Below are 13,450 nucleotides of genomic sequence, written 5' to 3'. Positions count from 1 at the left end.
GCCCAAAAGGCTTTACAAACTGTAGGCCTGTTCCCAAGAGGCCCAATACTCTCACTGGATCATCCACCAGGAATTAATGGTGCTCAGTACACCTCAGGATCAAGCTCTTACATACTGGAGTCACTTCATCCATCACTGAAACACAGCCATCTCTGGAACACAGCAGCCACTGAACAGTGCACGGTTAGGACAGGAAGTTTCCAATTGCCAGGAGAATGAGTTAGACCGGATGTAATTTAGCCAGTAGCATGCTGAGAAATATCATTACAAGTTAAACCTTTATTTCCAATTATAATTTGCTGTTTGTTGACGGTGAGAAGCAACTCTGACCTACTGAGCTTGAGAACCTGGCGATCCAAGCAGAGAAAGTGGCTTCAAGCGTTTGAATTCCCAGCATGGCTTAGAAGCAAAGCCAATTTCCCAGAGATCCCATAGGCTTCAACTGCACAAGACCCAAGGAAGAGATCTGGGAGGTTGAAGCAGAACCTGGCTGAAAGTGTTCTGGCAATCTGCTCAGCAAGCCCATGGTCTGGCCAAGGTGATTAACTACACATTCCAGTCTGAATAAATGGGGCCAGAGCTGGCTTTAGGGATTAACTGTCCTAGGTAAGATGGACAATGTCTATGTCACAGACACACACCCAACAGCCACCAGATACTTTGCTAGGACCTGGTCACAAGAAGGGGTTGGAATTCAGAGGAAAAGGCAAATCCATAAGTCATTCTCCAGCTAGAAACAACCATTTCTATAGAATCAGGAAAAAACAATAAGACAAGGAAACCAGGAACATCATGGGAGAGGTGGGAGTATCCCAGATGTTCTCAGTACGACAGATGTGAACCAGCTTAAGGTTCTCTGGCCAGCTCTTAGTCATTTTAGATGTCCTGGGAGGCAAAGGACTCCAGGCATCCACATAAAGGATTGTCCTGGTGCCACTGAATCCAAATAGGGCTTGTGCCCTAAGGCTTACCTTCCAAAGGAAGGGATTGGAGTGGCACAGTCCTTCTTCGCATCTTCTCTCCTGCTGCCCTCTCCCATATTCAGAACGGTCTCCCCTCTCCTTATCCAAGCTCTTCCTCCTTCCAAACCTGTGTTTGGGAATTCTCCATCCCAACAACTGCCCACACGCTCCCACTTCTGAGCAACTGTTCCAAGTCTCCCAGCCAGCTCTCCCTTAGGCCCAGCCTACAAACGTCATTGTATAGGTTTAACTAAGGGTGTCTTTTTAAACCGGGGTCGCTAAATCAGTGCCAACTCCTGTGTGGACTGTCAAATCAGTTTGAAAATGACCTATGTCAATTTCATTCCCTATTGACTTAGACAAGGCCTTAAATCTGTGGGGCGGGGAAAGTGTCTTATTGACTCTGTGCAAATGTACAGGCTATGTGATTTTAAAGTAACCAGTCTAAAGAGGGGCCATGAGGTGTCTATAACCCCTGTGCAAACAGGAAGGCTCCAGTTCTTTCACACCCACTCCCTCGTCCCAGACTGCCTCTCCCTTCCCTCCACCCTCGTGTAACCCAATCCTCACCAGGGAAGCAGCTGCAATCACTGCCCTCACCCTCTGCCTAGGAGACACAGCTGCCCCTGAGGCATCAGCCCTGATTCATAGCTGGGTGCTGTGGGCAATCTGAAAGCAGCAACTTACCAAACCAGAGCAGCCCTCAGCACGACCCACTGGGCTACATACGACAACCCAGCTCCAGGATGGGGAATGGCTGTAACACCTTTCTGAAGCCGAGGAAAAAGTCATTCAGTCTGGCGGAAGCCAAGCACTCCTCACCATTACAAGTCACTTTCCCCTGGCATGCTGTCCTGAGTACCATGGGAGGAATCCCTCCACATAGGTGGCATCACGAGATAAAAGTCTCTACAGGAGCCCCTTCCAGAGGGTTTCATTATCTCACACATTTGCAGAAACCGTAATGGGAGTATGTATTTCATATGCCATACACCATACATACAGGAAACAGGCAACGGGCCCTGCGTGGACAATCAACGCACTGTGCAATTCCCTGCAATGGGGCTAAACTGATGACTCAGGAATGAACGCCGCACAGAACGACCAAAGGGGAACATGCTCTGCAGAGGGCCAGCGAGGAAACTACCAAGAACCGATATCCCCACTAGGAGGCAGCTAATGCGGAAAAAGGGAATCCTGCGGGGTCATGTATATTTCTGCAGCCCAGAGCCTGGAATATGTTTACCTAGACTGACAGCCAGAGGGCTGGATCGGTGGTCTGTGTATTTCTAGGCTTCCACCATTGCGGCCTTTAGGCTTCTGGTCTGGAGTATCCAGACCCTTTTCCCAGTGAGCTTCCACCTCCCCTGTAAGTTGAGAACCATGCGGTTTCCAGTGTGCGGGTCTTTCTGATGAGACCCCAAACAGCAAGATCCAATCTGCTGAGCAGTGACACAAACATCTTAGTCCCTGGCAAAATTTACCTAGCCATGTCCTTTGTACTTTGCAGGAGTGCTGTGCACACAATTTATTAAGCTCTTGGGATCCCCCAGGATGAGCCCCATATACATTATTCTTGTGTTTCTAGAACTGAACAGTAATGCTCTTACTATTATTTATACTGCGGGAAAGACTGGGCCCCAACTGAGATCAAAGGCCCACTGTGTTCGGTGATGGCCAAACATGGTGAGAGACCATCCTGAAGAGTTTAAAGAGACAAGTCAAAGGAAGCATCATCATCCTCATTCTGCATCTGGGGAACTATGGCACAGAGATGAAGTGATTTGCCATGATCACACCGGAAGTATACAGCAGAGCTGCGAAGTGAACTCTGATCTCCTGAGTCCCAGTCCCAGACCACTGCCTTCACCACATCCTCTCCTTCTCATCTTGCTCTTCCAAGCGACTTCCACGCAACATGGGAAAACTTAGCTCAGTCCCTTCTAGTCACAGCACCATGAGCTGTGAGAATTCCTGCAGCTTTCCAATAAAAGAAGAAGCCTGCTAAGTACATACTGATTATCAGGACCCCTGCTGAAATAGAGGCATTAGGTACTTGGACCCAAACACATCTAGGTAAAACCCATCCTTTGGGCAAGCCACATAAAACCAAGAATCTGCTCAATTGCAGACATTAAAGATCCCACTGCACTGATCACAAGAGCAGGATACCTCTGGTGTTTTGGTCCACTTCCGGGGTTGATTCATTACCTCCTGGCCATCTGAACTCCCCCTTCACACTTCCAACTGGAAGCAAGCACTTCCTTCACTTCCTGCCCTAAGATTCAGCCTTGCAGCTCCGTGCTGTTAAAACAGCTGCTGCACCCCCACTGCTGAGGTGGCAGCATTTCAGTGGTGGGTGAAGCGCCTCCTGCATATAGAGAATGTAAGTTGCTAAAAATAATGAAGGTGATATTAATAATAGAGAAGGCGTTCCAGATGAGAGCACAGCCCGGTAGTTAAGCTGATCCTGAGCCAATGCATCAGCCCCCCTCACCCGCCCACAATTATCTAACCAACCCAGTAATCACAGCCTCTCTCTCCCCCCACCATTCCCTCCCTCTTTGCTCTACCACGCCAGCTTCCCAATCTGCAGGGAGTGGGCAAGCTAGAGACAGGGAGGCCTTTCTGGCCATACTGCAGCTGGTGGAGTGGTAGCTTAAGTCTCAGGTGTGCTGTGGTGAGGAAGGAATGACCCACAAATGCCCTGCTGGCCCCTGAGCGTGGCTGATCCAGGTGGGCTCTGGAGGGAGTCCTGTGGGGGCACATCTATGTTATGGTGAGGACCCAGCACAAACACAGGGGAAGCCAAAAAGGCTACATAGCCACAGGCTGCCCAGCTCTTGGGGGTTCGTTTGAGGGTAAACCTGTCTCCTTCTTGGGAGGGGGGACCCAGAGCAGAGGGCCACACGCAAGGCCTTGCTCCCCACAGGGTGGGCAGTGGAGCTATGAAGTGCTCAAACCTTCCCGCTAACAACATTAATGCTGAGTTTAACTAAAATAAAAGGACAGTTGCCTAAACGTCAGCAATATGAGCTCCCTGCCTCTGGGGGATGGGGAGAAATGGTTGGCAAGCTGGCATGAGAACTACAGCCCATCCTCCACTAACTCAGAGTTGCTCAAAGTTTACAGGCTCAGAACATCTTCTGGGGAAATTAGTGACTATTGTGAACAGCTGGATCTAATTTTACGAGGAGCTAGGAGGAGACAGTCATGAATAAATAACGCTTCATGCTCTAATCCAAGGATCTCAAAGCACGTTAAAAACTGTTACGCTTCACTACAATCTATAGAGGTAGGAGTTATGAGGCCTATTTTACAGAAAATAGGGGAAACTGAGGCACAGAGCAGTGAAGCAACTTGTTTAAGGCCAGGTGGAAAGTCTATACCAGTGGTTTTCAACCTGTGGCCAATGGGGGGGTGAGGGGGGAGGTCGGCAGACTACGTCTAAGATTTCCAAAGGGGTCCACATCTCCATTCAAAAATTTTTAGGGGTCTGCAAATGAAAAAAAGGTTGAAAACCACTGGTCTCTACCAAAGCTGAGAAAAGAACCCCAGAGTCCCAACTACTGGACTGCTGCACACATGCTATTTCAGGGCATGTCTACATGTGGATCTCCAGGAAAATCAAGCCGAATTAACTAAAGGTGTGAATTTGAAGTGGATTAGTTAAACTGCATTAAATCCCTGTGTGAGCACCCTCATTCAAAATTAAAGTGGTCTTAATTTGCTTTAGTTTAATTGTCTTAGTCATGGTCTACACTTAAAATTTAGGTAGACATAACTACAGCACCCAGGACTGAGAAAAAATACACACCCCTGAGTGCCATAGCTATGACAACCTAACCCCTAGCAGAAATACAGCTAGGCTGACAGAAGAATGCCTTTGTTCACCTAGCTACCCTTGCTCAGGGAGGTGCAGTTCCTACAGTGGCGGAAAACTCCTTTCTATAGTGATGGAAAAACACCTTCCATCATCTTAGCCTGGGTCTACACTACAGGATTAGAGCAGTATAGCTAAAGCACCGCAGCTATTCCACTACAGTGTAGACACGGACTTCCAAACTAAATTGAATTAAGGCCACTTTAATTCTGATTTACGGTGTCCACACAAGGATTTAATGAGGTTTCACTAATCCACTTCAAATTCACACCCTAGTTGATTCAGATTAATTTTCTTGGATGTTTTCATGTAGGCATGCCCTCAGATAACTAATGGGACCTCTACAAGTTTGGACTGAACTCTTGCTAGAAATGGGTCACAGGTGGAGTCCATATCTGACATTCCTTCTAGTATTTGGATCTGGGGTTCTGGTTCCAGACCCTTCTGTATACATTCAAATCACTTCTGATAATCACAGCATGTAAAGTTGTTCCTTCTGCTTCTCTCTGCCAAGCTCTGCTTCCCCCAGCTCCCCTGAAGATGATGGGAGTTTTGCCAACAAACTCTGGGTTCCGCATAGCTTTTGTGTTTAAAAGGTGGCTTTTTTATATTGCTCACATTTTATCTCTTGGGGCCATACAAAAATATTCACTGTAAACAATTTTTCACTCCTCTTTATATGGTAGATACCCGACCCCATCTCACTACAGACATGCACTAAGATCACCTCAACCAGCCCAATCATTAGACTAACTGGGATGACTGCCAGGGAACAGAGCCAATTGGTCTATTCTATGACTTTAACCTGCGGATACCTGCCATGCCTGATGCCCAGTAGTCCAGCCACAGTCATTTACACACAGGAAGGGTGATTTGCGGGCCTCGCTTTCCCAAAGTGTGGCCTTCTGCTATGCTATCAAGGCTGCAAGATGGGTCGGGCTCATGTGTTCATTACGGTTCTTCAAGCCTTTTAACACTGCCAATGATCGTGTTTATTTCATACGTTGATTTTGGTCCTGTGGTTAAGACACTGGACTGAGACTTAGGCAACCTGGGTTCAGTCACAACCCTGCCACAGACTCCCTGCATGATCTCGGAAAAGTCACCTATTCTCTCTGACACTCAGATCTGTAAAATGGTGATAATATACCTTCTTGCCTCTCACCCTGTGTCTGTCTTGCCTATTTATACTAAGCGTTAGGAGCTGGCACTGTCTCTCACTATGTGTGTACAGCCCCTAGCAAAATAGGGCCCAGCATTTGGCTGGGGCTTCTAGGTGCTACTGTAATAACTTTTAAATACATAGTATCATGCAGCACAAGGTATCCTGGAGCAGTGGCTCTCAGCCTTTCTGGACAACCGTACCCTTTTCAGGAGGCTGATTTGTCTTGTGCAACCCCAAATTTCACCTCACTTAAAAACTACTCACTTACAAAATCGGACCTAAAAATACAAAAAGTGTCACAGCCACTATTACTGACTTCCTCATTTTTACCACATAATTATAAAATAAATCCACTGGAATATAAATCTTGTATTTACATTTCAGTGTACAGTATACAGAGTAGTATAAACAAGTCATTGTCTGTATGGAAGTTTAGTTTGTACTGACTTCACCAATGCTTTTTATGTAGCCTGTTGTAAAACTAGCAAATATCTAGATGAGTTGATGTACCCCAAAAAACCTTTATGTAACACCAGGGGTATGCGTACCACTGGCTAAGAACCACTATTCTAGGGCCTGGGAGTTTCAAGACAGCTGTTAAAATGGGCTGCTTTGGTTTCTGCCCAAAGATGGGTCAGTTAAGAGGATTCACTCTTTATACCACTGGGTGGTAAATCTTTACAAATTACTGCAATCGAGTTCACTTTCATCCAAGGGGATCCCAGAGTGTTTTATCACTGTACCAATATAACACCACTGAAACGCAGCCATCTCGGGGGCAGGGTGGGGGGAAAGTAGTGGGATACTGCATTAAACAAAGAATATAGGGGAACGTGGTCAAGGACACTCAAGCAGTGAGAACTACAATATCCACAACCAGTAGACAGGCCCTCAGGCCCATGCACCTAAATACCTTTGAGGCACTAACTCCTATAAATTTCAGTGGGAGTTAGGCACCTAAATACCTTTGAATATGTGGGCCACAGTGTTAGTTAAAGGTCTCACTCAGACTTACCCACAGGAAATGGCATGGCCCCTTGGAAGAGTGAAGGCTCAGCTGATCCAAATGGGATTCAAACTCATGTTTCCAGGAAGTCTGCACAGTCTTAAAGCTAAGCCCACCAGGCTACACGAGGGACAGTAAAGACATTGTCCATGTGGCTACTGTCTTAGAATCGTGGCAGCTGCACAGGAAAGACATAGGACTGCTCCAAAGTCTGCATGGCCCAGGCGCCATTTTGGGTGCACTCTTCTGAGGAGTGCTCATGTCCCCTCTCAGAAGCTCTGGAACTTTGTTCGACTCTCTGCCCAACGTACGCACAGACAAGGCTCAAACATGGATTTACAGAGCGGAGGAACTCGGCATTTTCCTTTTCAAAACCAGGCACTACCCACCAGGTCTCACCCATCAGGAGGGAGAATCCAACATGGTGGCTGTGAAATGGCAGGGCAGGGTTTTGCAGCACCAGTGATACAGAGCCCCACATATGCTGGGTCCATAGAGGCTTCCAGAACAGCTGCCCTGAATGCACCGCCTGATGGGCTGAAAAGCACTGGGTACAAGGCAGAGAATGTCCCCACACAAGTAATTCATAAACCATCCCTCATCGACTCTGTGTGCATTATCGTGCTTTTAGAATCATGCTTCCAAAGCAATTTGCACTGCTCTGCTGTGTTCCAGCAGGGGATCACCAAGTGCTTCACAAGTATCACTGAGCAGGACCAGTATCACTTCCATTTTACAGAGGGGTAAACTGAGGCACAAAGGGGTTTAAATGACTTGCCCAAATCCAAACAGAACCCCGCTTTTTTGTGCTTTAGCAATGAGACCATCTTTCCACGTGCGGGTTACAGGCTCAGTGACAACACAGTTTACAATCCTCACCCATCATTAACTTCCCTCCTTCAGTCCAAAAAGTTTCATAAGTCAACACCAACACGTGACAGAAACACTGGGTGCTCACACACTCCAGGCACCTTCCAACACCCCAGACTTCCAGGCTAACCAACTCTCAGGAAAGGTGCTGTTCCCATAACAAAGGGAAGTTTTGCATCTATAGTCTAATGAGCCCAGAAGAGGGCACCCACACTGAATAATGCCTCTTATAAAGTCAAGGCTCAAATCCAGGACTGGGAGAGTAGAACATACTCACATTAGAGCATAGTGATCCCACGGCACAGCCAGACCTGTCTAGAGAGTCAGTTCACTGATTCTGCATGGTGGATGGCAATAATTTACCACAATACATGGGACGAGCACCAGGGGTGTCCTTGGGGTGGCTTGAGTCTGCTGCATAGTGAAGGGCATTCAGAGGGTTACAGACTACATCGTCAGTCAATCAGATGTCCTTCAGCCACCTTTCACATGCCTCTCCCAGCAAGGACTGACTGATTGACCAACGCTTAGCTCCCATTAAAGCCAGGAAGAATTTTATCACTGGGTTTAGGCTCAAGACACCCTTTTTTATTAAACACTTAAAGGAACTTCTAGGAGATTGTCAGCTTTTTGCAGATGGGGCCATCTTTCTGCTCAGTGTTTGTACAGCGCCTAGCACAACTGGGTCCTGGGCCACGCCTGGGCTCCTAGGTGCTACCATAATACAAATAATAAACAACAATCATCGTAGCAGGGCCCATGTTTGGAAGGGCAGATAATAGGGGCTCAAATCCCATGTGGTATTCCTCTGGTGCCCCAAATATCACAAGAACCTCCCACCCCAAATGTCACTCATCCCTAGCCTCCGTGGAACTAGGAACACGCAGTAAGGAGGAGGCAGAAATCCACATCTCCCCCCTACCCAGAAGGATCAGGCATAGAACAGCTCTGCTCTTCACAACAGACCCATTCTATAAGTTATTCCAGCACAAGGGATCCCCTGCAGCTGGCCTTCTGTTTGGTGTGTGTGTTCGACAGGTGTTGCGTGGTTACTTAATTTTTAATGCATTAATTATAGTTGATTGCCCACTTCCACCCTCACCTCCCACGAAGTGCAGCTTTAACCTGTTCTCACATTGGCTGAGAATCTTTTTATCCTTCCACTGTATTGCTAGTCGCGGCTTGCACCACCTCCCACTGTCAGCAGTGTGTCACAGCCTCAATTAGGCTTTCAGATGCGCCGCTCTTACTGAGTCTCCACAGGCCTGGTGCAACTGGCGGAAGCAGCAACAGTTTCCGGCTGTCACCAGAAGGAGGTGCTGCTTTCTATTCATCGCTGCTTATGGACAGTGCTATCGAAGCAAAAAGATAAACTTTGTACCTCTGATGGCTGGGAGCAAAGGGGTGGTTGGTACAATCCAACTGTAGGCTGACTGGGATTTTAAGGTACCCAGTGTAAGGCAGATGGGCAAGGTACTAAGTGATGTACCTGCTGGTAGATTCTTCTCAGCACAGCAGGGAGGGGATTGTCTGTCTGCACCCTTCCAAACAAAGCCACTGCCACTTCCTCACCTGCCAGCACCTCAGCCAAACCCCTCCTCCTTCCCTCCGCACACTCAGCTAGTCACAGACACTCAATATTTCCACAAAGAAATGCCAGGTATTTACAGAGACTCAGAGGAGCAGCTCTGCACGTGGCCTGGAGCACCAGAGTCAGACAGGCAGGGCCTAGTGACGGGTGCACCAGAAATACCCAGGACACACAGGGTGATCCCCCCCACACCCCCAATTTGTTAGTTATTTTTATTAAAGGTGTATTTGCTGCTAGCCCAACAGCCCTGGCAAAACCGAGTGGTCTCTCCACAGGACAGGTACGGCATGGGCAGTGGCAGAAGCAGCTACACACACATGCAAACCTTGAGCCCCAAAGACTCTAGTAGCTGGGAGAAGATATTCCAGTCTCCATGGCACAGCAAGTCCTTGGGCTCACTGCTACAACTGCAACTTATTTCACTAAAGCCACCGAACTGCCATCAGATGGAAGCAAGTTGTCCCTCCCTGCCAGCTTGGCTGGATAGTTAGAAGACACGGAGACCAAAGGAGCTGAATCCCTATATGCCAAGGCCCTGAATTGTCTAGTTCTCCTTTGTATCCATTCCCTTTCCCCCTCCCCCCAATCTAAGCACATCAACAAAAAGGCCTGGCCAAACCTTGCTTTCTTTTATGATCTGATCATCTTTGTCTATACGCTTAAGTTCAGATCCAGAGTTTCTTTAGGGTGAGAGTGATGCTATGAGACGATAGTTTCCTTGAAAGCATTTGGTATGAAAACTGCCAGGCTGAACGATACCTGCCCTTAGCGGTTAGAGATTATATTATAAATACAAGATATAGATATATACAAACACACCCCTTCTTATCTTTACCTAGTATTTAAAATATATCTACTTTATACTACTGATTCTTCTAGAGAAGAGTTATACTCTGGCTGCTGAGGGGTTATGAAGCATGGCACGTGCGGGAGATCCTTCCTAACACTATCCTTATGATGGTTTATTAGCATTTATCCATTTTAAGAGCTAAGAAAGGACAGACTGGTGTGTGGATAAGGCCAAGGCCCAGGAGTCCAACCTGGGTTCTACTCACAGCAGCCCATGACCTGCTCTGTGACCATGGGTAGGGTGACCAGACATCCCAACATTTGTCTGTCCCGCATCCTGACCGACATGTGCCATTTGTCCCAATATTCTGCACTCTGGCTTTTTTTGTTGTTTATTTTTTACTTCAGCGCCCTCCCTCTTCCCCCCTTCCCTCATGTGTTTCGATATTTTGTTCTGGTCATCTGGTCACCTTAACCTTGGGTAAGTCACTTCCCTCTCTTTCCCCATCTGCAAAATGGGAGTCATGGTACTGGCCTACCTCCCAAGAGGAGGAAAGGCAGAAGAGTGCCTGGAGAAAAGCATGAATGTTTTGTCACAACAGGGTTTGCACTGGGGGGAGAAACAACACAAAGGCCTTTAAATGGCACCTGAAGACAAGTAGCATATACTGTGACCCAGCTATTGCTTTCTAGAGAGGCATTCCCTGTATGGCACAAGTGCCTGCGTGTCTGGTCCTGCTTGACCGGCAATACGTCCCTACAGAGCCGTGACCAGTTATCTATAGGGGCAGCAACCTGGCTACGAGGTCTCCCCCTAAGGCAGCACCTCCATTGCAAAGTACCTCAGCCACCACCACTACAAGGTGCCTCCTTACAGCCACCTCACAAACACTCCCTCCCCACACACAAGCAGGGGGTAACAGAGATGAGAAGATGTTCTCTGTTGCAGCATTAAAAACCTTGACTCACCACAGATGGGCAGCAAGATCGGGGACAGGGCCACAGCCACTTGCCTCAAAACTATCCAATTTAGACTGACTCTCTTTTCCGGGGGAGGAATGGACCGCCACAGCTCCATCACCTATGTCCCATTGCTCTTATTTATGATAGACAAAAGGAAGCCTCACTGGAACCTCACGCTTTTCTTCCCTGCCCTCTGTGCTCACCATTTCTCTGTTTGTTAATTCATTAGCACTCTGGGTCAGCTGCCCAGAACTAATCAAGTCAAACTGGATTTTCTGTGGAGGTAGGGTGTTTTTTGGTTTTTTTGGACAAGCAATGTTGGGTGCCTCCAAAGCCATGTTTCTGGGCATCTCCCTTCCCCTCCCCCGGCACACCATCTCCAGTGCCCCAATATATTGATTTTCATGCCTGAATCCAAAATGACATTCACTGTGCCCTTTTCTGTGTATGCAACCTAGTTTACACACAAAGTTAATCCAAAACTGCCTGGTTACCTACATAAACACATACACAAATGAGCATGTTATTTTGGAGATTCATATAACTAAGTTGTTTTGCTTGGGGCTCCCCCCCCACTCCAAAAAACCAAGAGCAAGAAAAATATTGCAAATGTGATGCATGGCTGAAAATTATGCATCTAATTAATGACTCGTTAGTACTGTGACTGTGTGACTAGGCACAAAGTGTGTAATATACAGCCAGCATATTATCTTCCAGTGTATGTGTGTGATATGGATGTGTTGTACATGCATATACACAATGCAGTTGCTAAAAAGACACCCATGATGCCCTCCGGAGTCAGAAGGGGAAGAAGTTATATTTGGGGGAGCGACTGCTGCGAGTTGGAGGGAAAAGGAGGCAGCTTATATAACGTAACGTATTGGCTCTATGCACTCTATCAATGGATCATATATTGCGCACAAGACCTCTTTGGAACTGTTGCTCCAGCAATCACACGGTCAAAGCCCATAGATGCAAAGTAGAAGCAAAAAAATATATTAAAATCTATCACAGGCCATTGACTTGAAAACTTAAACTGAAGTGAGGCAGGGCAGAAAGCAAGAGCATCCGAGTGAGCAATTGGATGTTTTTAAACTGAAAACTGTTGAATTATTGGGGTGGGGAGAGAGATTCAAAAAAAATCCACTAACCAGAGGGGAAACGAGCCCCATCAGGCTGAGGGTAAACACTGACGGGGGAGGAGGCAGCAGAGGGGGCCATGGCTACCTCCTTCCACAACCAAAGGACTGCAACCGGCCACCCCAGTTAAGAGAGTGAAACCCAAACCCCCTTGCGCCCACTAGACCTCCGGGGGGGGGGAAGGCTCAAACCCACTGGGGGTGGGGAGAAGAGGCTGGGGGCAGTTCCACCTCCACATCCTCTCTAGTGTTCCAATGGGGCTGATCCCTTCCCAGGCCAGGTCCCCGCACCCAAGCAGCTCAAGTTCCCAGGCAGAGTGGGAAAGGCTGCCCCAGGCAGCTGCAGTTTCAGGGAAGTGATTGCGGGGGGGGGGGTGCGGGGGAGCGGCTCTTTCCCCACACTAATCTGAGGACAGGGCCCCCAGGACAGGCGAGCTCAGCTGGGGGTGGGGGGGGAAGTGTTGGTGGAATCTCCTCCATACACACAGAGATCAGCTGGGGGAGGGAGTGGGGGTCCTATAGCGGGATCCCCTCCCCACCCAGAGCGATCAGCTGGGGGGGAGAGTGGGGCCCCCATGGGGGAGCCCCTTCCCACCTAGAGCGATCAGCTGGGGGGAGGAAGAGTGTCGGCCCTCGGGGGGGGGGGCAAAGCGCCTTACAGCAAAGAAAGACCCTCCCGGGCTGGGGTCGGGGGGAGCTTACCTGCTCCGTGCTCCGCAGCGCTCGGCCGGCCGCGGGCGAGCTGGGGGTGCCGGAGCCGGTGGGGGTGACAAGGGCAGCAGGAATGCGGGGAGCGCGGCTGGCTCCGGAATCCGCGCACGGAGCCAGGCGCAGGGAAGGGAAAGTTTGTGCAAGGGAGGAGCAGAAAGTTGGGAGTCAATCAGGAGGCAGCTGGGCTGGGCCCTCCGCTCCCTCCCTCCCTTCACATGGCCTCCAGCCCCGGCCGGCCCTCCCCCGGCCAGGGATCGGGACAACCCCCGCTCGGACCGGCTCCGCCAGCCAGAGGAGAGGGGTTGGGCCCCCTCTTGTTGGAAGGGGGTTGGGGTATTGAGGCTCTCTGCTGGAAATGGGCTGGGATACTG

At 48.8% G+C, this 13,450-nt stretch overlaps 1 protein-coding gene across 2 annotated transcripts in view; it reads right to left on the bottom strand.

Moving 5' to 3' along the window:
• Positions 1-13,207, bottom strand: part of TEAD3 (TEA domain transcription factor 3) — a 57,596-nt gene extending 44,389 nt beyond the window's left edge. For both annotated transcript variants that reach the window (XM_030561276.1, XM_030561277.1), the window contains exon 1: positions 13,071-13,207. The gene's annotated coding sequence lies outside the window, so the exon portion shown is untranslated. The remainder of the gene's footprint in view (positions 1-13,070) is intronic.
• Positions 13,208-13,450: the final 243 nt, after the last annotated feature.

The sequence above is a fragment of the Gopherus evgoodei genome, chromosome 4 (genome assembly GCF_007399415.2).
Source record: "Gopherus evgoodei ecotype Sinaloan lineage chromosome 4, rGopEvg1_v1.p, whole genome shotgun sequence".
Lineage (NCBI taxonomy): Eukaryota > Metazoa > Chordata > Testudines > Testudinidae > Gopherus > Gopherus evgoodei.
Note: the sequence above shows the minus strand (reverse complement) of the source record. Positions and strands in the feature narration are given on the sequence as shown.